Source organism: Sus scrofa, chromosome 1, assembly GCF_054392235.1.
Source record: "Sus scrofa isolate SSC_HxYL_T2T_F1_AM1 chromosome 1, Sscrofa_HxYL_maternal_Yorkshire_Landrace_v2.0, whole genome shotgun sequence".
Classification (NCBI taxonomy): domain Eukaryota; kingdom Metazoa; phylum Chordata; class Mammalia; order Artiodactyla; family Suidae; genus Sus; species Sus scrofa.
Genome location: NC_139383.1, coordinates 82,587,299 through 82,612,178, shown reverse-complemented (window position 1 = coordinate 82,612,178; position 24,880 = coordinate 82,587,299). Strand labels below are relative to the sequence as shown.

The following is a 24,880-nucleotide window of genomic DNA, read 5'->3' as shown; positions in this document are numbered from 1 at the left end:
GTGAAAAATGTCATGGGTAAATGGATGGGGATTGCATTGAATCTGTGGATTGCTTTGGGTAGTATGACCATTTTTATGATATTAATTCTTCTAACCCAGGAGCATGGAATGTCTTTACCTTTCTTTGAATCCTCATTAATTTCCTTGATTAATGTTTTATAGTTCTCAGCATATGTCTTTCACCTTCTTAGTCAGGTTTATTCTTATGTATTTAATTTTTGGAGGTGTGATTTTTAAAAGGCATTGCATCTTTATATTCCTTTTCTAATATTTCATTGTTAATATACAGAAATGCAACCAATTTATGAATGTTAATTTTGTATCCTGCTACTTTGCTGAATTCATTGATTAGTTCAAGTAGTTTTTGTATGGAGTCCATAGGGTTTTTTATTATAGTATCATGTCATGAAGAGTGACAGTGTTACCTCGTCTCTTCCAATTTGGATACGTTTTATTTCTTTTTGTTGGTCTGACTGCTGTGGCTAGGACTTCTAATACTATGTTGAATAAAAATGGTGAGTATGGGTATCCTTGTGTTGTTTCAGATTTTACTGGGAAGGCTTTCACCTTTTCTCTATTGAATATTATATTGGCTGTGGGTTTGTCATAAATGGATTTTATTATGTTATGTTCCCTCTATACCCACTTTGGTAAGAGTTTTTATCATCAATCGATGTTGGATTTTGTCACATGCTTTTTCTGCATCTATTGAGATGATCATGTGGTTTTTGACTTTTCTTTTGTTAATGCAGTGTGTGACATTGATTGATTTGTATATGTTGTACCATCCTTGAGAACTTGGGATGAATCCCACTTGGTCGTGGTGTATGATCTTTTTTTATATTGTTGGATTCAGTTGGCCAAAATGTTGTTTGAGAATTTTTGTGTCTGTATTCATTAAAGATATTGGCCTATAATTTTCTTTTTTTGGTAATATCTTTGTCTCATTTTGGTATTAGGGTGAGGTGGTTTCATAGAGTGTCTTTGGGAGTATTCCTTCTTCTTCAACCTTTTGGAAAAGTTTAAGAAGGATGGGTATAAGTTCTTCTTTTTATTTTTGGCAGAATTTGCCTGTAAAGCCGTCTGGTCTTGGACTTTTATTTGTAGGGAGTGTTTTTATGACATATTCAATTTCATTTCTAGTGATTGGTCTGTTCTGTTGATCTATTTCTTCTTGATTCCGTTTTGGCAGACTGTATGTCTCTAGGAAGTTGTCCATTTCTTCTCAGTTGTCAAATTTGTTGGCATATAATTGTTCATAATATTCTCTCTTTTTTTTTTTTTTTAGTTCTGCAGTATCCATTGAGATTTCTCCTTTTTCATTTCTTATTTTGTTTGAGTTCTTTCTCTCCTCTTCTTGGTGTGTCTAGCTAGAGGTTTGTCAATTTTGTTTACCCTTTCAAAGAACCAGCTCTTTCTTTTTTTGATTTTTTTCCTATTGTTTTTTGAATCTCTATTTTATTTATTTCTTTTTTTTTTTTTTTAATTTTATTTTCCCACTGTACAGCAAGGGGGTCAGGTTATCCTTACATGTATACATTACAATTACAGTTTTTCCCCCACCATTTCTTCTGTTGCAACATGAGTATCTAGACATAGTTCTCAATGCTATTCAGCGGGATCTCCTTGTAAATCTATTCTACGTTGTGACTGATAAGCCCAAGCTCCCGATCCCTCCCACTCCCTCCCCCCCCATCATATTTATTTCTTCTCTGATCTTTATGATTTCCTTCCTTCTGCTGACTTTAGGTTTTGTTTGTTCTTTTTTTTTCTAATTCTTTTAGATGGTAGGTTAAGTTGTTGATTTGAGATATTTCTTCTTTTCTGAGGAAAGCCTGTATCACTAAACTTCCCTCTGAGCACTGCTTTTGCATCATCCCATAGATTTTGAATGATTGTGTTTTCATTATCATTTGTCTCTAGGTATTTTTTAATTTCCCTTTTGATTCCTTGTTAACCCATTGGTTTTTTAGTAGCATGTTGTTTGGTCTCCATGTAGTAAGTTTTTTCTCATTTCTTTTCCTATGTTGATTTCATGCCACTGTGGTCAGAGAAGATAGTTGAAATAATTTCTATACTCTAAGTTTGTTGAGGTTATTTTTGTGCCCCAGTTTGTGGTCAGTCCTTGAGATTGTTCCATGTGCACTTGAAAAGAATATATATTCTGATTTTTTTAGATGTGATGTCCTGAAGATGTCAATTAGGTCTAACTTTTCTATTGTGTGATTTAGGATCTTTGTTGCCTTTTTGGTTTTCTGTCTAAAGGATCTGTCCATTGGTGTGGGTGGGGTGTTAAAGTCTCCTAATATTATTGTGTTCCCATCAGTTTCTCCTTTTATGTATGTTAGTATTTGTTTTCTATATCTAGGTACTCCTGTATTAGAGACATATATATTGACAATTTTAATATCGTTGTCTTCAATGGATCCTTTTATCATTAAATAGTGTACTTCTTTGTCTTTCTTTATGGCCTTCATTTTAATGTCTATTTTGTCTGATATGAGTATTGCAACTCATTCTGATATCATATATTTTTTAGTGTTTTCTTTTTTCTTTTTTCTTTTTTTTGTCTTTTGCCATTTCTAGGGCTGCTCCCTTGGCATATGGAGGTTCCCAAGCTAGGGGTCAATCGGAGCTGTAGCCTCCGGCCTACGCCAGAGCCACAGCAACGCGGGATCCGAGCCGCGTCTGCAACCTACACCACAGCTCACGGCAACGTCGGATCATTAACCCACTGAGCAAGGGCAGGGACCAAACCTGCAACCTCATGGTTCCTAGTCGGATTCGTTAACCACTGCGCCACGACGGGAACTCCCTATTTTTTAGTGTTTTCATTAGACTTCTTTTTGTAGCTTTCATCTCTATGCTGAAATTTCCCATTTGTTGAGTGTCAAACTCATTTTCTACTATACTTTTAACATATTAATTTTAGTTTTTTTTAAATATCTCTTATAAGTTCCAATACATGCACCATCTTTAAGTCTGGTTGTATTCCTATTTTTCTCTTTTGACAGTGGGATTTATCATTTTGAAAAATATATGTTATAATTTTTTGATTGACTGTTACCCATTGAATATAGATGAACAGAAGAACCTGAGGTATTTACACTGAGAAATGGGTATACTTTTTTCTGGCAATTAGGTTGAGTCAGTCTAGTTAGCAGTTGAGCTGGGTTTGGGGTTATTGTTATTGTTACCATTGATGCACCATTGACTTCAGATTCCTCCAACAATGGATTACTGGTACATTCTTTTTGATGTGGGGCCTTCAGTGTTGGAGGATTTTTTTTCATTATTCCTATTCCAGTCTTAGCTAACAGCTTGCCCCATATACTTGTGTAGGGTCTCTCACCATGTTCTTGTCCCTATTCCAGAGGCAGACTGCTCTTGCTTGTTGTTTGATGTAAGACTTGTGGTAGAAGGGGTTTTGCAGTTTTCCTGTTTCAACCTCAGTCTTAGGCAGGTCCTATTACCTGAGCCCCGGGGGGCTGAACTTTCTCAGTGATTCTGTCACTTCCCCACTGCCTCTTTTTAAGTGCAGGATTTAGAATGCAGCCAGATTTCCTTCACATGACAGCTGAGCTTTGGCTTATATCAGAAGGGGGGGAGGAGGAGGAGGACGAGGACAGGGCAGAGGACGTGGGATGTGAACAATTTCCCTGCATGTCTTTCAGTGCTAGAAGACATCTGTTTGGTATCAGCATAGAATCTGGGCTTGAGTGGGCTTTCTGTCCCTCCTCCAGTGTTTAGCTTACATTTGTCTAATGTCAATGCAAAGTGAAGGAGGATTTGTGTTCCTGCTCTTTCCAGTAGCAGTAGCTAATCTTTGCCTGATATCAGTGCAGGGACTTGAGGGCGGGAGGCTTTACCATCCCTTCCCAGCAACAGACTGCTTTTGCTGCATGTCAGGGTGTGATCTGTGACATGGGTGAATTTCTTGTTTCTACCCCAGCAGTAATTGATCACCTCATACTGTGGGCCCAAAGTATAGATGAACTTTTTTTTTATACTCCTGCTCTACCTCAAGTCTTGGAGAGGTACTACACACCTGGACCACCTATGGCCTTTCTCAGGTCTGCTCTGCTCACACTGTTTCTCATGAGCATCTCATAAGGTGCAATACTATAAAAAAAGAATTGAGTGGATGCAGAATCCCTTTGTATCTGAGGCTCTCAGGGTTCTAAATTGTCACTCGTGCATACTTGGCCCTAAAAGAGTTTAAAATTTCAATTGTATTATAGTAACATCTCTTTTTGCTGTGCTCTGTCAAAGGTGAAGTGGTTCATATGTTCCATCTCCTCAAGAGGGTTTGGAATTTAAATATTTGGTTGCCTTACCACCTTACCTCATTGGTGAGCTCAAAAAATTATGGTTTTTATGGATTATCTCATTTTTTTAAGGATGGGGGCAATTTTTTTCTTGTGGCTTTTTCCTTTTAAGTTCATCATTATATATTAATCTTTGAAACTGGCTTGTTTTGAAAAACAGGAAATGACCCAAAGCATGAGGACATATTTGGCTCTTTTTTCTTTTCCAGGTAATTAAGAGCAAAGCAGTTTAGTGCTGGTAGCTGTCATTGGTAGAGGCACAGGTAGACGGAGGGAAATGATCCCATGGAATAGGAAAGAGGAAGGTAAGGTAGGAAAACCTATCTTTTAGATATAGGATACTTTGTTTAATACTGATATAAATTGTAATTTCAGTTTAAGAATAGAAGTGTGGTTATTGCTAATGATATTTGGTTATTATTTTTTCTAGGAGAAATTTGTGGATTTTTTTTTTCAAAAAAAAAGTGTAACAGACTGCTCTGACTGTTGGTTAATTTTTAATATTTTTACTGGTCAGTTTCCTTTTAGTTAAATGTCAGGGCTATTTTTTTCTAATACTAATAATGTGACATAAAACAACCTTGGAAAGTTATGGCCAGTCGACTTTCTGAAGTACTTGGAGAGCTTTATTACATTTCATTCAAATTTTCCTGGGCAAACTGAGGTGTTTAAGACCAAATATTGAAGTTATTTGGTGCAATTTGAAGCTCTAAGTTCTTTCTATCTATCTATCTATCTATCTATCTATCTATCTATCTATCTATCTATCTATCTATCATCTATCTATTTATAAAAGAGGACAGTTACTACCTGACTCTAATTTCTCTGAAATAGAGCTGGTCTGATTTCTAGTATTTTTTTTTTTTTTTCCTCTTAAAAACTGCACCAGAGCTTGACAATTTAATAAGTACTTAAGGTACTAATTTTAATTTTAGAGGCTTTTGTCCAATGTTTAGTCCCTTCATGGTGAGAACAGTGGCCCAGAATGCTGAATGGAAGTTACATGTGTATGGGCAGAATTTTTTTTCTTTTTAGGGCTGCACCTATGACATACAGATGTTCCCAGGCTAGGAGTTGAATCAGAGCTGTAGCTGCTGGCCTACTCCACAGCCACAAGAAGGCGGGATCTGAGCCATGCCTGCGACCTTCACCACAATTTACAGCACTGCCGGATCTCCAGCCCACTCAGCAAGGCCAGGGATCAAATTTGCATCCTCATGGCTATCTGTTTCTGCTGTACCACAGTGGGAACTCCCAGAATATTTTTTATGAATTGACTTGTGGCAGTGGCAGGGATCCCCTACCTACTTTATATAAGTCTTTTCTTAGTCTAGATTAGAATCCTCCAATCATCGCAAATAAATATTCTACCGTGATGGGGGGTAGGAGGTAGACTTTTGCTTCTCATTTTTAGTTCAAGTCCCTCCTTCATTAAGTGTGCTGTTTCCCTGAGTGTAATGTCTCTCTAGTTCGTTGTCTCTGAGAGTAAATGTGCACTTCTCATGGATTGGGAAGGGGATTATTACTTGGTTGTGCAGGATTGGGGAGGGTATTTAAGCATCATACTTCTTCCTTTATTGAATTTGAGATCCTCCTGCACCCTTACTCTCAGAACTACTGAGTCTGATGATTGCAGCTTTTGGGGGTTCTGTTGCACATATTGGCTTTTTTTGTAGGTTCCCCTCCAATTTACTTATGTCACCTTTCTTCACTCTACCAAATATATCATTGTTTCCCATTTGGCTTTCAGTCTTCCAAAACTTTATTGCTGTCTTCTCCTCTTCTGATTTCTGTGTCTCTGGTTTTATGTCTTATTTATCCTTTACAGTCATTAGAAAGTTTTCAAGAGTGGGAGAGACAAATTAATGCTTTTAATCCCAAAGTCCTGAGATACCCCATTATGGAACACTTTGCAAGCCTACATTCTAGTTACTGTTCTTAAACATCAAGGCCATATTTACTTTAAATCACTGTAAAATCCATTTATCTTTTCTCAATTTATTTTTTTTAATTTTTTTATTTTTTTAGGGCCGCATCTGCAGCATATGGAAGTTCCCAGGCCAGGGGTTGAACTGGAGCTGCAGGCTGCTGACCTACACCACAGTCACAGCAGCAGGGGATCCAAGCCACATCTTCGACATCTGCACAACACCGGATCCTTAACTGAGTGAGGCCAAGGATCAAACCTCCATCCTCACGGATACTAGGCAGGTTCTTAATCCACTTGAGCCACAGTGGAAACGCCTTCAGTTTCTTTTCCACTTGTCTCCATTGAAAGTAGGAAGGTAGATGCCTAGTTTTCTAAAATTATATGCAGAGTTCTGCATTTTTATAGCTGATTAGCTTCTATTGAACTAACATTCCAGCAAACACCAACTGTAGACTCAGGACAAAGTATTTTTTAAAAAGAACTATCTATAAAAGCACTGGTGAGCAACCAAAAGTAGACAGAAACTAGAGGGTAAAGGTCATCTATATTTAGAAAAAGGAACTGTCACTGGGGAATTACCATTGCTTATGGCATTTAACTTGAGGTCAGACCCAATTTGGTACTCTGAAGGGTAGCTAAAATTCAGATGGTGACTCCCAGTTTTAGTGGTTTGAAGAACTAGATGACAGAATTTGGGGTATTTGTACTAACTAGAAAATGAGAAAGAAAATCCAGAAAAAGAGATCCAGAGAGGACCATAAATCTTGCATATGGACAACTCTAGGCAGCCTAAGGCTAAAAGGATTGAACAGAGGTTTTAGCTTTCACTCCCCCAAAGAGGAAACTGAGCTTGGAATTTGAATCCAGTTAATTTAATTGCCTACTGAAAAAGTCAAAACTCTTTGGAAGAATATAAAAGAATCCAGAGCTTCTACAATATATTATTTACAATGACTGGAATATAATCCAAAGGCTCTTGACATGGTCTAAAGAAAAGGCAGTTATTAAAAGAACTTAGTTCACAAGGATTTCAAAGCACCTATTATAGCAGCACTCAAGGAAATAAAGGAATCTAGGTATATAATGAATGAACAAATATTAAATCTCAGAAAGTCTCATCATTGTTCATAATGAATGAACAAAAGGAGACTATAAAAATGGAAATGTAGAACTTAAAAATACAATATATGAAATAAAACATTTTACCAAATGGACTTAATAATAGATTGGCCCTAACAAATGGAAGTTTAGTGAATGTGCAGATAGATTAATAGAAATTATCCAATCTGAAGAACAGAGAGGAAAATGACTGCAAATAAAATGATTGGAGACTCAGGGACCCATAGGATAAAATAAAAATGTCTAATATATGTTTATTTGGAATTGCAGAAGGAAAGAAATGGGAGAATGGTACAGAAAAAATATTTGAAGAAATATTGGCTGAAAGCTTTCTAAATTTGGGGAATGACATAAAAATTGTCAATTCGGAAGCTTAGCAAATCTGAGCATGAGAATACAAAAACAAAATCACATAAGGGTAGATTAAGTTCAAACTACTAAAGCCAAAGATAAAGAGAAAAATCTTGAAAACAGGAGAAAAATACCTGGACACAATAACGGTGACTGCTGATGAGAAAAAAAAATAACACTCTCAACTCTAAATTCTGTATCATTAGAGATCCTTTAAGGGGCAGATGAAATAAAGACTTGTTTGATAAAACTAAGAATTTACTATCAGCAGAACTATGCTACAGGGAGCTCTAAGGGAAATTTGTAGACTCACAGACGTAAAAAAAAACTTAGGTTACCAAAGGGGAAAAGAGTGGGGAGGGATAAATTAGGACCTCGGTGTTAACAGATACACACTCTTATATATAAAATAGGTAAATAACCAGGACCTACTATATAGCATAAGGAAGTATATTCAATATCTTGTAATAACCTAAAATGGAAAAGTATCTGAAAAAGAATATATGTATATTATACTGAATCAATTTGCTGTACTCTTGAAACATCATAAACAGCTGTATTTCAATTTAAAAAATAAATTTTAAAAAAGGAAAAAGGATAGCTAGATTCTTACAACTGTTTATATATATATTGAATATTGCAATATATTATTTTTATTTGTTTGTTTTTGCTTTTTAGGGCCATACACACAGCATGTGGAAGTTACCAGCCTAGGGGTCAAATCGGAGCTACAGCTACCAGCCTATGCAACATGGGATCTGAGCCGCGTCTGTGACCTACACCACAGCTCACAGCAATGCCAGATCCTTAACCCACTGAGCTAGGTGAGGGAACAAACCCACATTCTCATGGATACTAGTCAGATTTGTTTCTGCTGAGCCATGACAGGAACTCCCTGCAACATGTTATTTTGAAGGAGCCATATAAAGAAAATTTTATCCTGCAGAGACATGTAGTTGGAAAAGTGAAGAGAATTTTAATAGTCTTTTTGAAAAATGTTGGATTTTATTGTTGTATATTACACCAAAACTTAAGTAGTATTTTCTTAATGGTTAATTGCACTTTGCCATTGGGAAACATCAATGGTCTCTTCATATTCTGTTACATTAAGATCCATGCATCTATTTTGCATTTTGAATGGATATTTTATCCATGTATTGGTCATTTGGAAAACATTGATTCATCAAATTATGGAAATTCAAATGTTCATGCATTTCACTGTACAAAATACAAAAAGTGGATTCTAATAGAACAACCAGTTTCATCAGAAAATATTGTGAAGGGATCGAGCTTATGAGGCTAGGTAGAAATTTCAAATATTCTGATTTTCATTTGAAAGCTCGAGTTTTATCTTTGGCAACAATAGTTAACAGTTGTTTTCTTTGAAGTAGCAGACTCACTACTTCATTTTATGACAACATCTGCCAGATAATAAAAATTCAGAGTAATTACTTTTAAAAAAGGAAATTCATCAGGTTAAAAAATGGGTGGTAATGATATCACCTGGAAGCTCAGATCTTCAGGAAATGGGAAATATTGAGGAAGGAGATGAGATTACTTTTTTTCTCTTACCTTTTAAAAATGACATGACTTTTTAAAGCAAAAACTCTAACATTGTATTGTGGGGTTACATTAAATATTATGGATGGAGTGTGGTAAATGGTTCTTATATTACGTGTGAAGAAGTACAACATTAACTCAAGTAAACTGGTTGAATTTAAGAATGTATATTATAATATCTAGAACAGTTACTTCAAATATAATGTAAAAATGTATACTAAAAGGCCAATTGATAAAATGAAATTCTAAAATAAAGATTTGGTTAACCTCAAAGAAGTCAGGGAAAGAGAAACAGAGACACAGATAGAAACTTGGAGGAAAACAAAACAAGCAAACTTGGGTCTGGGGAGGGAGACTAATAAGATGGTAGCTCTAAATTCAGTCGCATCAGTAATAAATTTAAGTGTAGAGAGACCAGTTATTCTAGTAGAGAGATTTTCTATGCATATTTATAAAAACCTAACTACATGATATCTATGGAAGAGACACTTTAAATATAAAAACACAGAATGAAAGTAAGTGTGTAGAAGAACACATACCATCTAAACAGAAAATGTAATAAAGTGGAACTATATTAATATCAGAACTGTTACCAAAGACAATCTTACTGGAGATAAAGACATTTCATAACATTGAAAGGGTCAGTTCATTAGGAAGACTGATTATGCTCAATAACAAAGCTTCAACATATATGAAGCAAATATATACAAAGGGAATTTCCGTCGTGGCTCAGTGGTTAAAGAATCCGACTAGGAACCATGAGGTTGCTGGTTCGATCCCTGGCCTTGCTCAGTGGGTTAAGGATCTGGCATTGCCCTGAGCTGTGGTGTAGGTTGCAGACACGGCTCGGATCCCACGTTGCTGTGGCTCTGGCGTAGGCTGGCTACTACAGCTCTGATTTCGACCCCTAGCCTGGGAACCTCCATAAGCTGTCGGAGCAGCCCTAGAAATGGCAAAAAAGACTGTATATACATACACACACACACAAAGAATTGAAAGAAAAAATTCAAATCCATAACCATTATTGCATATTTCAACACCTTCTCTCAGCAATTATTAGAACTGGATAAATATCAGACATAAAAAAATGAAAATAATGTGTAATTTCTTTACTGAACACAAGATGGCAAAATAGTTACAGGACTTGCAAAAATGGATCAGTGCATTTAAATATGAAATACACCCTGATTTTACTATGTGAACACACCTTTTTTCTTCACTTATTTTAGATCTGACAAAATGAACAGTGGTGATTAGTGAAATAAATAGGAATATAGTAGCATAATACTTTGTACATACATGATAGATGTTAGAATTTTTTTGAATGAATGTAATGTGGGGCTTTGGAATTACATTTAATTTTTATTGTATTGTATTGTATTGTATTGTATTGTATTGTATTGTATTGTATTGTGTTGTATTGTATTGTATTTCCCCACCTGCAATATATGGAAGCTCCCAGGCCAGGAGTTGAATTAGAGCTGTAGCTGCAGCCTATGCCACAGCTTGTGGCAATGCTGGATCCTCAACCCACTGAGTGAGGCCAGGAATCAAACAGATACAATGTTGGGTTCTTAAACTGCTGAGCTACAACAGGAACTCCTTGTTTGAATTTTAAAATCTAATTATAAAAATATCAGTTTTAATTATAGCAGCAGTTCTCAAACTTTTTGGCTTTCAGATCCCTTTCCTCTTTCAAAAGTTAACCCACTGCTGGATCCTCAACCCACTGAGTGAGGCCAGGGATCAAACCCACATCCTCATGGATACTTGTTGGGTTCTTAACCCCTCTGAGCCACAATGAGAATTCCTAGAGTGCTCCAATTTCATTCTTTTACATGCAGCTGTCCAGTTTTCCCAGGACCACTTACTGAAGAGACTGTCTTTTCTACATTGTATATTCTTGCCTTTATTGTAGATTAATTGACTATATGCACATGGATTATTTATGGGCTTTCTGTACTGTTCTACTGATTTATATTTCTGGTTTTGTGTTATTACCATACTGTTTTGATTACTGTGGCTTTGTAGTATAGTCTAAAATCAGGGAGTCTTGAGTCCTCCAGTTTCGTTTTTCTTTCTCAAGGTTGCTTTGGCTCTTTAAGATTTTCTGTGTTTCCATACAAGTTTAAAATTTTTTGGTTCTAGTTCTGTGAAAAAATGTCATTGGTAATTTGATAGGGATTGCATTGAATCTGTAGATTGACTTGGGTAATATAGTCATTTTAACAATATTGATTTTTTCCAATTCAAGAACATGGTATATGTTTCCATTTGTTTGTGTCATCTTCAGTTTCTTTCATCAGTGTCTTACAGTTTTCAGAATATAGAAGACTTGTACTTCTTGATTGAAATCCACTCTCACTTCATGCAAGTCATTGCTTTTTAAAACATCATGGATATTCTCCTTCCAAGAAAGCTTCCCTGACAAGTTCCAGGGGATGGTAGTTGACATGATGGTGCTGGTGAAGGGACTGATGTGTAGCATTTGGTGTTCTGGGCATATATTTCCCTCTGATGACTTTCCATGTGCCCATTAGACATAATCAGGGGTATATATACCCTATGAACAACTATTTACTGAAAAGGAAATAGTACATGAGGTCTGGTGTAAAATAACCTGGGAAATGTTCAAGTCAAGTCCTAATTCTCTCTTCCAGATGGGTTATTATAAATTGTGGAAACACATAACAAAACTGTCTTCTCCCTGCTTTTCAGGTACATCTACAGATACCTCATAAAACAAACAATATCCCTTAACTGCCAATATCTAACCATGACTGTGAATAGATCAGCCCCCATATAAACCTCAGATTCTTTTTTTTTTAAATTGTATTGGAGTGTAGATGACTTACAATGTTATGTTAGTTTCAGGTGTATAGCAAAGTGTGTCAGTTATGCATATACATATATCCATTGTTTTTCATATTCTTTTCCCATATAGGTTATTACAGGATGTTGAGTAGAGTTCTGTATGCTATACAGTAGGTCCTTGTTGGTTATCTGTTTTATATATAGTAGTGTGTATATGTTAATTATGCACTAATTATCCCTAATTTATCCCTCCCCTCATGTTTTGCCTTTGGTAACCGTAAGTTTGATTTCAAAATCTGTTGCATCTTAAACCTCAAATTCTTCATCTGTGAAATGGTTTAACAAATATTTAGAATTTTTAAGAGTTCCAATGAGTTGATGTACAAAAGGACATCCTACATAGCAAATACTAAATAGATAGAAGTGATAGATCTGTTTTTATTAAAATGACGGAAAACCTTGAAGCACAGCTTAGGATCCTGCAGAACTAAATAAGCTTCATATATAACTTGGGATCTGCAGTTGTAACATCTCTCATCTCTATACAGTGCAGGTGTTCATTATAAGGTATAAGACATACAATTCAGAAGCACAAACCTATGAGACTTCTGTATTGAAAGATGGGCCCAGCCCAGCCCTTCTCAATTTTTTCATGATCTCTATATATCAGTTATCATTGCCTGCTTTGTATCTTCATCTTATCTTTCTGTGAAAAGTCAATTTAAATCCCTTGATTTAGTCTAATTAAAGCTGTTCTCTCCAGTCCTTCAATATTCTTCACAGGTCCCCAAATTATATTCTGTATACTCTTTTGTTATCCACAGTACAGACCAAAACTAAGGAAGCAATATTTTCCATGTCTTTAGTTTTCAAATTTGAATAAAGGGTAATTACAAAGAATGGATTGGTTATTGGGAGAAGAGTGGAAAAATGACATTTCTTTATACCTTTGAAAATATCAAAGAATATAACATGCATAGTTTATAAAAACTTTAATAACTTTAAAATGGTGGAAATATATCAAATCTCTTGGCAGCAAAAAACCAACAACCCAATGGAAAAATGGGCAAAAGACCTGAATAGGCATTTTTCCAAGGACGATGTGCAGATGGTCAATAAGCTCATGAAAAAATGCTCAACATCTCTGATTATTAGAGAAATGCAAATCAAAACTACCATGAGATACCACCTCACACTAGTCAGAATGGCCATCATTAATAAGTCCGCAAATAACAAGTGCTGGAGAGGGTGTGGAGAAAAGGGAACTCTCCAGCACTGTTGGTGGGAATGTAAGCTGGTACTACAACCACTATGGAGAACAGTATGGAGGTACCTTAGAAATCTCTACATAGAACTACCATATGACCCAGAAATCCCACTCTTGGGCACATATCCAGACAAAACTTTCTTTAAAAAAGACACATCCACCCTCATAGAAACTACCTAAATATCCATTGGCAAATGATTGGATTAGTAAGAAGTGGTATATATTCACAATGGAACACTACTCAGGCATAAAAAAGAATGAAATGCCATTTGCAGCAACATGGATGGAACTAGAGACTCTCTCATACTGAGTGAAATGAGTCTGAAAAAGAAAGACAAAATACCATATGATATCACTGATATCTGGAATCTAATATAGGGCAGAAATGAACCTTTGCTCAGAAAAGAAAATCATGGACTTGGAGAATAGACTTGTGGTTGCCTGGGGGGAGGGGGAGGGAGTGGGATGGATTGGGAGTTTGGGGTTAATGGATGCAAACTATTTCATTTGGAATAGATTAACAATGAGATCCTGTTGTGTAGCACTGAGAACTATGTCTAGTTATTTATGACAGAGCATGATAATGAGAGAAAAAGTATGTATACATGTATGTGTAACTGGGTCCCCATGCTGTACAGTGGAAAAAAAATTGTATTAGGGAAATAACAATAAAAAAAAATCTCTTGGGAACGTGATGGAAGATAGTATGAGAAAAAGAATGTCTGAGTATGACTGGGTCGCTATGCTGTACAGCAGAAATTTACACAACACTGTTAATCAACTATACTTTAATAAAAAAAAATAGGATTTCCCCTCGTGACTCAGTGGAAACGAATCCGACTAGGAACCATGAGGTTGCAGGTTCAATCCCTGGTCTCACTCAGTTGGTTAAAGATCCGGCATTGCCGTGAGCAGACGCGGCTCGGATCTAGTGTTGCTGTGGCTCTGGCATAGGCCAGCAGCTGTAGTTCCGATTAGACCCCTAGTGCGGCCCTCAAAAAGAAAAAGATAATAAAATAAAATAAAATAAAATAAAATAAAATAAAATAATAAAATAAAATAAAATAAAATAAAATAAAATAAAATAAAATAAAATAAAATAAAATAAAATAAAATAAAATAAAATAAATAAAATAAAATAAAAATTAAAAAATTAAAAAATAGAAGTAAATGAATCCTCATTGCTCTGTCTGGCCTGACACTCTCTCCCCTACCTCCATGTTGAACATCTTCCACTTTATCCCATATGACATTGGGTTGATTTAACCTACCTGGTGAAAAGTCTTTACCCCTTTTGGAATATAACTTTTTGCTCTTAATTTTCTCTGCCACCTGTGTTCACCACATACCTGAGACCACTATAGCCACTTACATGTTTCACCTTTAGTAACCATAAGTTTGATTTCAAAATCTGTGGGTCAAGTCAAGTCCTAATTCTCTCTTCCAGATGGGTTATTATAAATTGTGGAAACACATGGCAAAACTGAATGACAAGTGAATTATGTCATTAAGCTATGGGCTGCATAAGAAAAGATATCATTTATAGTCTGTGAAAGGACTGGAATGAAATAAATCAATGGAAATATTGGTAGGAAGATTATTTATGGATCAACCTCTGAATATCCAGAGGCCTCTCAGAGTTCCAGAGAAACATACCTGCAGTACTATTTCCTGAGTACACTTGGAAGTTCCAGGCCCAGGGAAGAGACTTGTCCTACTTCTGGTAAAGGAAATATCAGTTCAGGAGTAAGAACATGTACCTAAGACATATGTGGTTGCGTTGTCAAGAACAGGTCAACTTCCCCAGTTTTCTGGTGTAGTCTCACCCAGAGAGAAGAGGAAGAAGACAAAAACTTTTTTGCCATCATTTCTGGACACAGCAGGATAAATCCCCAAACCTTCATCAAAAAGCTACCCCCAGCCCCACCCCAGACCAATTCATATGCACAGGCAGAATGAACAGAGAGGAATTGGGATTGGGGTGGGAGGCTTTTCTCTCCCATGTACAGGAGTAAAAGCATTTGGCTACTGTAGTTCATAAGGGAGATCTGAATATTCCCATTTTACAGATGACAGGATGAAAGCCTTAATCAGACCTGGTAGTTAGAGATACTATTTAATTCCCTTCATGTCACCAAATCCTGGGAGAACTTGCCTCAAGTCACCTGGGGCCTCTTGTCTCCAAAATCAAAGGAAATCACCCTGGAACTTCTGATTAATTAGTCCTTGATTAGTCTATGAGCTTTTGCTCATCAATACCTACCCTTCTGTGTCCATAACCATGTCTCTGTACTATATCCATGACCCTCTGCTTACACATGCAAACAAACGACCCCTCCACATGGATTTATGCAATTTCACTGCCTCAAACTTAGCTCTATCCTCCACATACTAAAATATGTGGCCAGATTATTTTGGAATCCACTGTATGATGGGATGGAACCATTCAAAGACTTATCACAGATTATAATGCTTAGTGACTTTTGTCAAGGAAATCTAACTTTAGTTCCTTGTACAGGAAAGAAGCAAGAGTCCATGTAATATAACGCTACTGTTGTGCTCCACAGAGGCATAGATGATGGAGTTAAGGGACTTAATTTTGAAGAAATATCTTCTTTAGATATCTTAGTAAAATGGTAACTGGAGTTCTGTGCTAGTAATTTTCATTAGCAGAAACATCCCCTCTTTCATAATGTATGTATACGTAACTTTTCTAACTCTAAAAGTACTACTTAAAACAATGTTAGTGATTGTACTGCATAGGCAAATGACAATGCATCATTAATAGGGTTATGACTGCAACACTTTGAGCCTAGAGTCCATGAAAAGAGAAAAACTTCTGGTAGTATTGAGACCCTGTGACTGTGATTTGCATACATTTGATTATTTAGTCCTTACAATAACCCTACTACTTAGGGATCAGTTGCCTGTTTAAGAAACAACATGAACTAGGGTCAAAAAGCTTTATTATGACATTGTAATTGTGTGGCTAGAAAAATGACACAGGTGCCCTCTGCCAGCCATCAAGGGCAGCCCAGATTCTCAGAGATCGTAGTTTAATCTTGGTCGTCTGCCCTCACCCAGCTGTTTTGCTAAATCTTAGAAAGTCTCAATGTTCGGTGGTTCTGGTCATGCCCTGTTCTACCCATGTCTACTCTCCTGCCTAAGTCCATAGCTCACTCCTTGGTGCCATGGTCTGGCCAACAAGGGGGTCGCTATTCTTTTCAGTCATCTGTAAATGACACAATGATAGTAGCAAAATGTCAAGCTTCCTTTTAAAATAAAAAGGGGATAACATCAAAACTCTGAAGACACAGGATAGTTGTTTCTACCATTGGATTTTTATTCAGATCTACAACCTACTGAACTCTGAGAACTGTGGCATTCCTTGGAATCGTATCTTCCTCAATAAATTGCTCCCTATTTTCATCACAATCATGAACAACTAGAGCAGAAGATGAAAGTGGAAAATGATCAGAAGTACTTTGAAGACATCAACAGCTTGCTGTAGTAAAAGGCAGCTGGGTCTACTACCTTGGAGTTTGTCATGGGGGAAATGGGAGATTTTTTTGTTTTTTTGTTTTTTTGTTTTCTCTTTTTTCTTACATAGAAAGTTTTAAAGAGAATTTGGAAAAAACATGAAGAGAGTGGTCCACATGACCATCAAATATTCAATTTATTGTTAAACATAAGAAAAGAGTCTAGTTGTATTTTTGTACCAGATGTGAAATATCTGAAACCAAAATCCTGGAAATACCTTAAAAGTATGTAATTATCTTGAATGTCTGAAGAATTGTTTAGCATGAATATGATATACATTTCTTAAATAAATAATGAATTTCATTTTTCATTTTTCTTTTCACATTATTAGATAATATTTGCTGTTTCCAGATTTTGAAATGTAATTTTCCATGTAAATTTTCTTTAGTATATTCTTAGGTAACACACTTCTGTGAGTTAAAGTTAGTTTTTTTTTTTTTATTTTAACAGAAACATGAAAATGTGAGTTGTTTGAACATTATACAAATTTATCTTAACTTCAAATAATATCCAAACACAGCCTTTCAAATATCAAGTTGGTCTGCTTATTTATTTCAACACAGCCTTTCAAATATCAAGTTGGTCTGCTTATTTATTTCCCCCCAGAAAGAGATCCAAGTACCCAGCTACCTTACTTTCTGGACTTGCCATCATCAAATGGCTTCAAATCTGGCTATGTTGCTTAGATTTATTTTACTTGGTGGTAAAGAGGAAATTGTATTGCCCATTATGGGGGATATTTTATGGCCTGGGTTACACATGGCAAATATCACTTTGTTCATCCAGGACCCATTTGCATGGCCAGTAGCCCAAGAGTAAAAATTCCAGGAAGGGGAATCTTACTGTGGACCAGTGGGAAATGGAGACACTTTGATGAAGATGACCTCTTTTTGGTTTTGCACCATGTGCACGCCGTTTAGAACAAATCACGAATTTTCTTAATAACACACATTTTATTCAATAAAAAATGCAATGCAGTAGGAGTTCTTGCTGTGGCACAGAGGGTTAAGGATCCAGTGTTGCCACAGCTGCGGTGTAGTTTGCAGCTGCAGTTTGAATTACATCCCTGGCTCAGGAACTTCCGTATGCTGTGAGTGTAGCCTAATGCTGTTGGCCAGTTATCCTAAGAAATGCTGTGGCACGTAGTTTATGGATAATTAACAAAAGAAAATTGGTTATGAACCATGAGAGAAACTGCTAGTTACAGACTTTTTACTTTAGGGGAGTTCCTTGCCATTAGAATGGGTAGAATTATGAACTAGTTTTCCCTGCCTTGCATTCATTCTGCAGATTCAGATTTCAGGAGGAGAGTGACCAGTGCAGCTGAACTGACATTGAGGCTGATCAAAGACTCCAGAAACCACATTGGCCTATGGTTGATAATGCTGAAGAACCAAACACCTCAGCTGTTCTAAAAATGAGATATCTTTTTCTAGTCAGAGATAAAAATAACACCTAGGGACCAGTTTCATGATATAAGGATATTTAGAAGACAACACCTGAGCTGTTTATTTTACTACTAGCAAAGGGCTTTGGGGTAGGTTGTACCGTTGTACCCAACTGCTTTACTGTTCTCTGTAAAGAGATGGCACTTCCTACCCTGTCGACATCATGCCTCTTGTGACTTGATTTGACCAGGGAAGATGAGCAGCACACCACTTCCAAACAGGAACTTTAAGAGCCACTGGAAATTCTTTGCTCTTAGGAATTCCTTCCAAGAATCCTCTCCAATTTTGATTTGGGAAATCTACCCAATATTTTATGATAACCTATAGAAGAAAGGAATCTGAAAAAGAATAGATGTGTCTACATGTATAACTGAATCACTTTGCTGTACAGCAGAAATGATCACAACACTGTACATCAACTCAACTCCTAAGAAATGCTGTGGCACGTAGTTTATGGATAATTAACAAAAGAAAATTGGTTATGAACATGCTGTTAGGGAAAGGAATTGAACCTCTGCTAATAAGGGTTTACATTTTTTGTGTTTACTGGCCACTCTAACAAACCTTGTTATTTGGCAGGATAATATATAAATTAATTAGATCAATAATATATCATCTATTAGTTTGGAAGTCCTTTTGTAAAGTGGAACTTACTTCTCTTGCCTTTTCATACTGGGAGAAATGCAGAATAGATAGAAACCAACCTGGATTGCTCTGGTCTGAACTCAGATCATGCAGAACTTTATTCTTTGTACAAACAAACCATTAACAGTGCTTACACCATTGGGGTGACCTAATCTAACTTTGAGGCCATAAACTCTATTGTTGATATAAACTCTAGAGTAAGATTGAGCTGTAATCTCCAGAGTAACTGGTTCCATTCATCAGTATTTTGGATCAATATGTGATAAAATATTTTGACTGATTGCCCTAGATTTTAATCACATAGAGGTTATTTTATTCTTCAGTCACAACCAAAATTGTTATAACCCATTTAAAGTTTTGTTATCCCTTGATTAGCTGGATTTTTGTTGTTTTTGGACAACTTAAAACTCAATAGAGTCTTTTTATCTTATTTGGTCATTCCTGCCTCTCCACACACAAGTTAAATTAACTGATTAAAAGTTAATCAGGGGAGTTCCCATTGTGGCTCAGAGGGTTAAGGACCTGACATTGTCTCTGTGAGAATGCAGGTTCAATCCCTGGCCTTGCTCAGTGGGTTAAGGCTCCGGCATTGTGGTAAGCTACAGCGTAGAGCACAGATGCAGCTCTGATCTGATGTTGCTGTGACTGTGGTATAGGCCACAGCTGCACCTCCAAATCAACCCCTGGCCAGGGAACTTACATATGCCACAGGTGCAGCTCTAAAAAGAAAAAAAGGTAAGGGACAGGGAGTTCCCTGGCAGCTCAGCAGGTTAAGGATCTGGCACTGTCACTGTTGGGGCTCAGATTCAGTCCCTAGCCCATGAGCTTCCTCAGGTGGGAATGGTCAAAAACAAAGACAGGGAAGCCCACAGAATGTCATTCATACAAGTCCTTATTTAGAGAAAAAGTGATCATGCTAACTTTGCATGGTCAGTATACCATAGCTGTTGAACAGATGTCAATGGCAGGCAGTGCTGTTAATACTAGAAATGTTAAAGGTGATGTTTTTGGTAAACAAGCAGGCTTCATGTTTGTTGAGTTTCTTTTACTTTCTCAAATCTTTCTTTAAATATATATGTATTTTGGCTTAACAGTTAATTTAACAAATGATTAATTATTGAATTTATTGTTAACTATCAGTGATGATCTGCCCTCATATAAGCTTATGCAAGGAGAAATAATTCTCCCTCATACTAATTATATTGCTTCTATTAATTAACTGATTAATCCAACATTAGGACTTAGTTCTTGTTATTGAAGTTACATATATTGTTGAACTTGCACACCTTCTTAACTGGTGGCTGCTTTTAGGCCAACTATGGTATTGCTTATACCTAGTCTCTAAGAAAGGGTTCATCCTGTGTATAAAAGGCTATACTTCTTTAGATTAATTTTTTTTTGGCCACACCACAGCATGTGGAAGTTCCTGGGCCAGGGACCGAACCTGTGCCTCCACAGCAATCTGTGCCACCGTGGCCAAATCCTTAACCCACTGTGGCACAGTAGGAACTCCTAGACTAATACTTAAATGCATATTGAGATTATTATTTTAGAGTCAATTTAGAGTTGAACTAACATTCTGATCTGGATAACCAGCTACCAGCAAGCCAGGGAGGCTTTTCATCTCTACATATAAATCTCATTATTTTGCTACCTAGATGCGTATGTTTTTTAAAAACTGTTTATAGATGGCTTATCTGGTTCTGTGATATTTAGCTTAAGTTCTCTTTGTTAAACTGTTCTAGTTATATCATTATCCAAAAGGTAAAGAGGCATTGTTGGTGGGAATGTAAATTGGTACAGCCACAATGGAAAACAGTATGGAGGTACCTCAGGAAACTAAATAGAGAACTACCATATGACCCAGCAATCCCACTCTTAGGTATATATCTGGACCAAACTTTCCTCGAAATAGACACATGCACCCGTGTGTTCATTGCAGCACTGTTCACAATAGCCAAGACATGGAAACAACCTAAATGTCAATCAACAGAGGAGAGGATCAAGAAGATGTAGATATATATAGGCAATGGAATACTACTTGGCCATAAAAAAACAACAAAATAATGCCATTTACCGCAACACGGATGGAACCAGAGACTCTCATTCTAAGTGAAATGTCAGAAAGAGAAAGACAAATAGCATGTGATATCACTTATATCTGGAATCTGATATTCAGCACAAATGAACCTTTCCACAGAAAAGAAAATCATGGACTTGGAGGACAGACTTGTGGTTGCCAAGGGGAAGGAGGAGGGAGTGGGATGGACTGGGAATTTGGGGTTAATAGATGGAAACTATTGCCTTTGGAATGGATAAGCAATGAGATCCTGCTTTTTAGCACTGGGAACTGTGTCTAGTCACTTATGATGGAGCATGATGGAGGATAATGTGAGGAAAAGAATGTATGTATGTATGTGTGACTGGGTCACCTTGCTGTACAGTAGAAAATTAACAGAACACTATAAACCAGCTATAATGGAAAAAAAATCATTCAAATGGTAAAGGGGGTAAACATCACTAGTTAGTACTTTTAATACTTCTTTCATCATTCCCTTATGGTACTCTCTATAGGGCTGTGTTTTGCTTAAATTATTTATAATAGTTGAATTTGTTAAGTTTGGGCTAGCTTGTATTGAGTAATCATTTAATATGAAATCTCCTGGGTATACACAAGGTGTCTTATGGAAGCTACACTCTGATTTGTCCAAACACACTTTCCAGTATGCTCACCTTGTTATGACTTGTCTCCTCTTATGTGTTTAACAGTTGTAAATGGTATATATGAGTTTTAATTATTTGAGGTGGACAGCTTGTGGGTGCTTCGAGGCCTAATTCAATTAAGCTCTTTATTCTTCACTTATTAATAAAGTCCTCCTTTAGTTTTTAATTTCATAAAGATGTTTATGTAAAGTTCAGTGTTCTTAAAATAGAAACTGTAGCTCATTTCTGTCCACTCCATAAGCTACACATTTACCTAACATTTTTATGTTTTATACCTGTGCCTTCTATAATCATTTTTAGGGTTTGCCGAAGATAGTGGTTTTGTGGGCTGTATTAGCAAGAGCTGGTAAGGTTTTTTGAGACTTATGGACTATAGAACAGCCTCCTCTACAGGAATATAAAGCACTGCACAGTGCTTTGAGTTTTAGGCTGTTGCTAGTAGTACTCTGAATAATAATTGTGTCATGATAATTATTTGGGTTTAGGGCTAAGCATAGTGGGATATCTTATTTTCCCCTCGTTTTTTCGGCCACACCTGAGGTGTGTGAAATTTCCCGGGCTGAACCCATGCCACAGCTGTAACCAGAGCCATAGCAGTGACAATGATAGATTCCTAACCTGCTGAGCCGCCAGGAAACCCCTTTAGTGCTTTTCTATGTATGGGAAGATGCAAGAATCTAGGTTTATTAAAATTCTTTCTCAGATATACATCTAACTCTCTAAAGGCCTGTTTTTCCAAAGCACAGAGTGCCTCTTCCTGTGTTTGGTCTTGAATTCCTCTTGGGGTGCACTGTCAGTCTACGATTGCAGCGGCTAATGACTTGATCCTTAAGGAACTGCAGGGTGGGCCACAGTCTTTGTTTTATTGTTCTGTATGGCTCTGTTAGGATAAGTGACAATATAATTTTTTGCACATGTGAATCCCTTTAGTTCAGATTCTCCTCTCCAGAAGCAGAAAGATTGAGGAAGTGATCTTTCACTGGTTCTTTTATCTTTATTCTTTCATCCTCAGTTCCCTCAAATGTTCCCCTCAGACAGATACACACACACTCACACACACATGCAGGAAAGGTGCGGTTTATCCAGGTAACAAAGATGCCAAGTCACTGTGCCTTCAAGGAGGTAACAGTAAACGTAGGCAGACCGTCCAGCCCACCTAGTTACTACCCAGTGTGGCTCCTGGCATTGCCTGCAGTTTAGCCAGCAGGAAAGGTAAAGGCAGAGGAGGGAGAAGGGACAGGGAACAGAGTATCTGTCCTTGAAGGAAATTTCCTAGAGCTTCCATACAACAGTTCAACTGACATTTCTTTGACCTGAACTTAAAAACATGACCACACTCAGCCACAGTGAAAGCTCACAATGTCATTTTAATTTTTTTATCATGTGTGTTGCCAGCCGGCATGTTTGTCAATCTTGAGATGAGAGGGAAGAATGAAGGCCAGAAGACAACCAGAAAGCTCCTCCCCACCCGCTCTGGGCTGGACCTGTGGAGTTTCATCTCAGGAGTGTTCTTGGATTCCTCTCCTTCTCCACCCACCCTACACTATCTTTTTACCTCTTAATCTACTCAAAATGTCTTAATTCTTACATATCCAAACACACTTCTGCTCAAAGGAAAGAGGGGGAGCAGTTACTGGAGGACAAGCTGACATTCATTATTTAAGCTGCCAAATCCTGTGGACTTAAATTAGGAGGATCTGAGCCATATTCTCTCTGCCTGTGTGTTTGCTGCCTAATTGAGACCACAGTCAGTTTTAATTGAACTTAGACTCTCCTATTTGATCCTACAAGTTGGGATAGGGTTTATCATTTGCTAGTAAGTAGATTTGAAATTTCCTCCCCAAAGAAGCTAAACAGTTAATGATAGTTACAACATTAACTCACTCAAACAAAGTTTGGAACATTTAATATTCTTGGAGTTCCCATCGTGACTCAGCAGAAACTAATCTGACTAGGATCCATGAGGATGCAGGTTTGATTCTGACCTCTCTCAGTGGGTTAAGTATCTGGTGTTGCTGTGAGCTGCGGTGTAGATCACGGATACTGCTCGGATCTGACATTGCTGTGAGCTGTAGTGTAGGTCGCAGACATGGCTCGGCTCTGGCATTGCTGTGGCTGTGGTGTAGGCCAGAAGCTACAGCTCTGATTCAACCCCTAGCCTGGGAACCTCCATATGCCTCAGGGGCAGCCTTAAAAAGCAAAAAAAAAAAAAAGCAAGCAAGAAAAATTCTCCAACTTCCACGGGCAGGAAAATTGTTCGGTCATTGAAACACAGTTTTAGTTGGAAACATTGATCTTGTTATCAAGGCAGTTGTGCTCACTCCACAGAGAGCTAGAGGTGTCTGAAATCTCCAGTTTCAAAAGAGCGGTACAAAGCAAGCAGAGCCCACCCACTCTGGTTCATTCCCATTCCATCTGTATTTTATGGATTAGGCCTCTATATGAGATATCGTTTAAAGGAAGATTTTTCTCTGCTTTTAAATATTTGACCTCATTGTTCCCAGCTCAATACCTATTTCTTGTGGATTTGTTTCTTGGGGACATTATAGCCTTGAAGTTCCTGGGCCTTTCAGGAGCTAGTGGAGAAGAGTAAAAAGTGTTAAAACTTCTGCTAACTTGTCATCATGACATATTTTTGTGGAACTTATCTAAGTCTTTTAGAAATATCTCAATGATGCTTACAAAAGATCCTCAATACGCCTTGATGAATAAGATTATATTAGTAAGTATTTTTGTTTCTCTGGCAGTGTGAAGTTGAAATTATTTCATCTTTATTTTTCATCATTTGAATTTTGGTTTCTAATTCTTAAGTCTTTTTATTCTGTGAATATATTTGTTGCCCCCCCCCACAAACTGAGTATTTGTGTGTAGGTTAATGTACAAAGAGGCAGTGACCACTGAGTGACAAGGCTCAGTGGTTTTGCACATCACAGCTGCACCACAACTTTATTGTTTCCTTCTGTTATCATAATCCTCCCAGCAGCCTGACTTCATCTGTCAGATATTCCATGGGGACAAAAAAAAAAAAGAAAAAAAAGAAAAAGAAAAAAGAAAAAGCATTTGTATTCTTGACGTGGTTACAAAAATCCAATCTTTTCTTTTCGGCATATCAGCTACTTAAGTAAAAACACATCGCTAAAGGAATAGTTAAGGA

The 24,880-nt window shown here is 37.0% G+C and overlaps 1 long non-coding RNA gene across 13 annotated transcripts in view; it reads left to right on the top strand.

The window, feature by feature from the left end:
* The window catches only part of LOC146406171 (uncharacterized), a 197,811-nt gene that overhangs the window by 13,946 nt on the left and 158,985 nt on the right, over positions 1 to 24,880 (top strand). The window contains exon 2 of one of the 13 annotated variants that reach the window (XR_014807646.1): positions 4,538 to 4,633. The exons of the other annotated variants lie outside the window; for them this stretch is intronic. This is a non-coding gene — a long non-coding RNA (uncharacterized LOC146406171). The remainder of the gene's footprint in view (positions 1 to 4,537; positions 4,634 to 24,880) is intronic. 13 annotated transcript variants of the gene reach the window in all.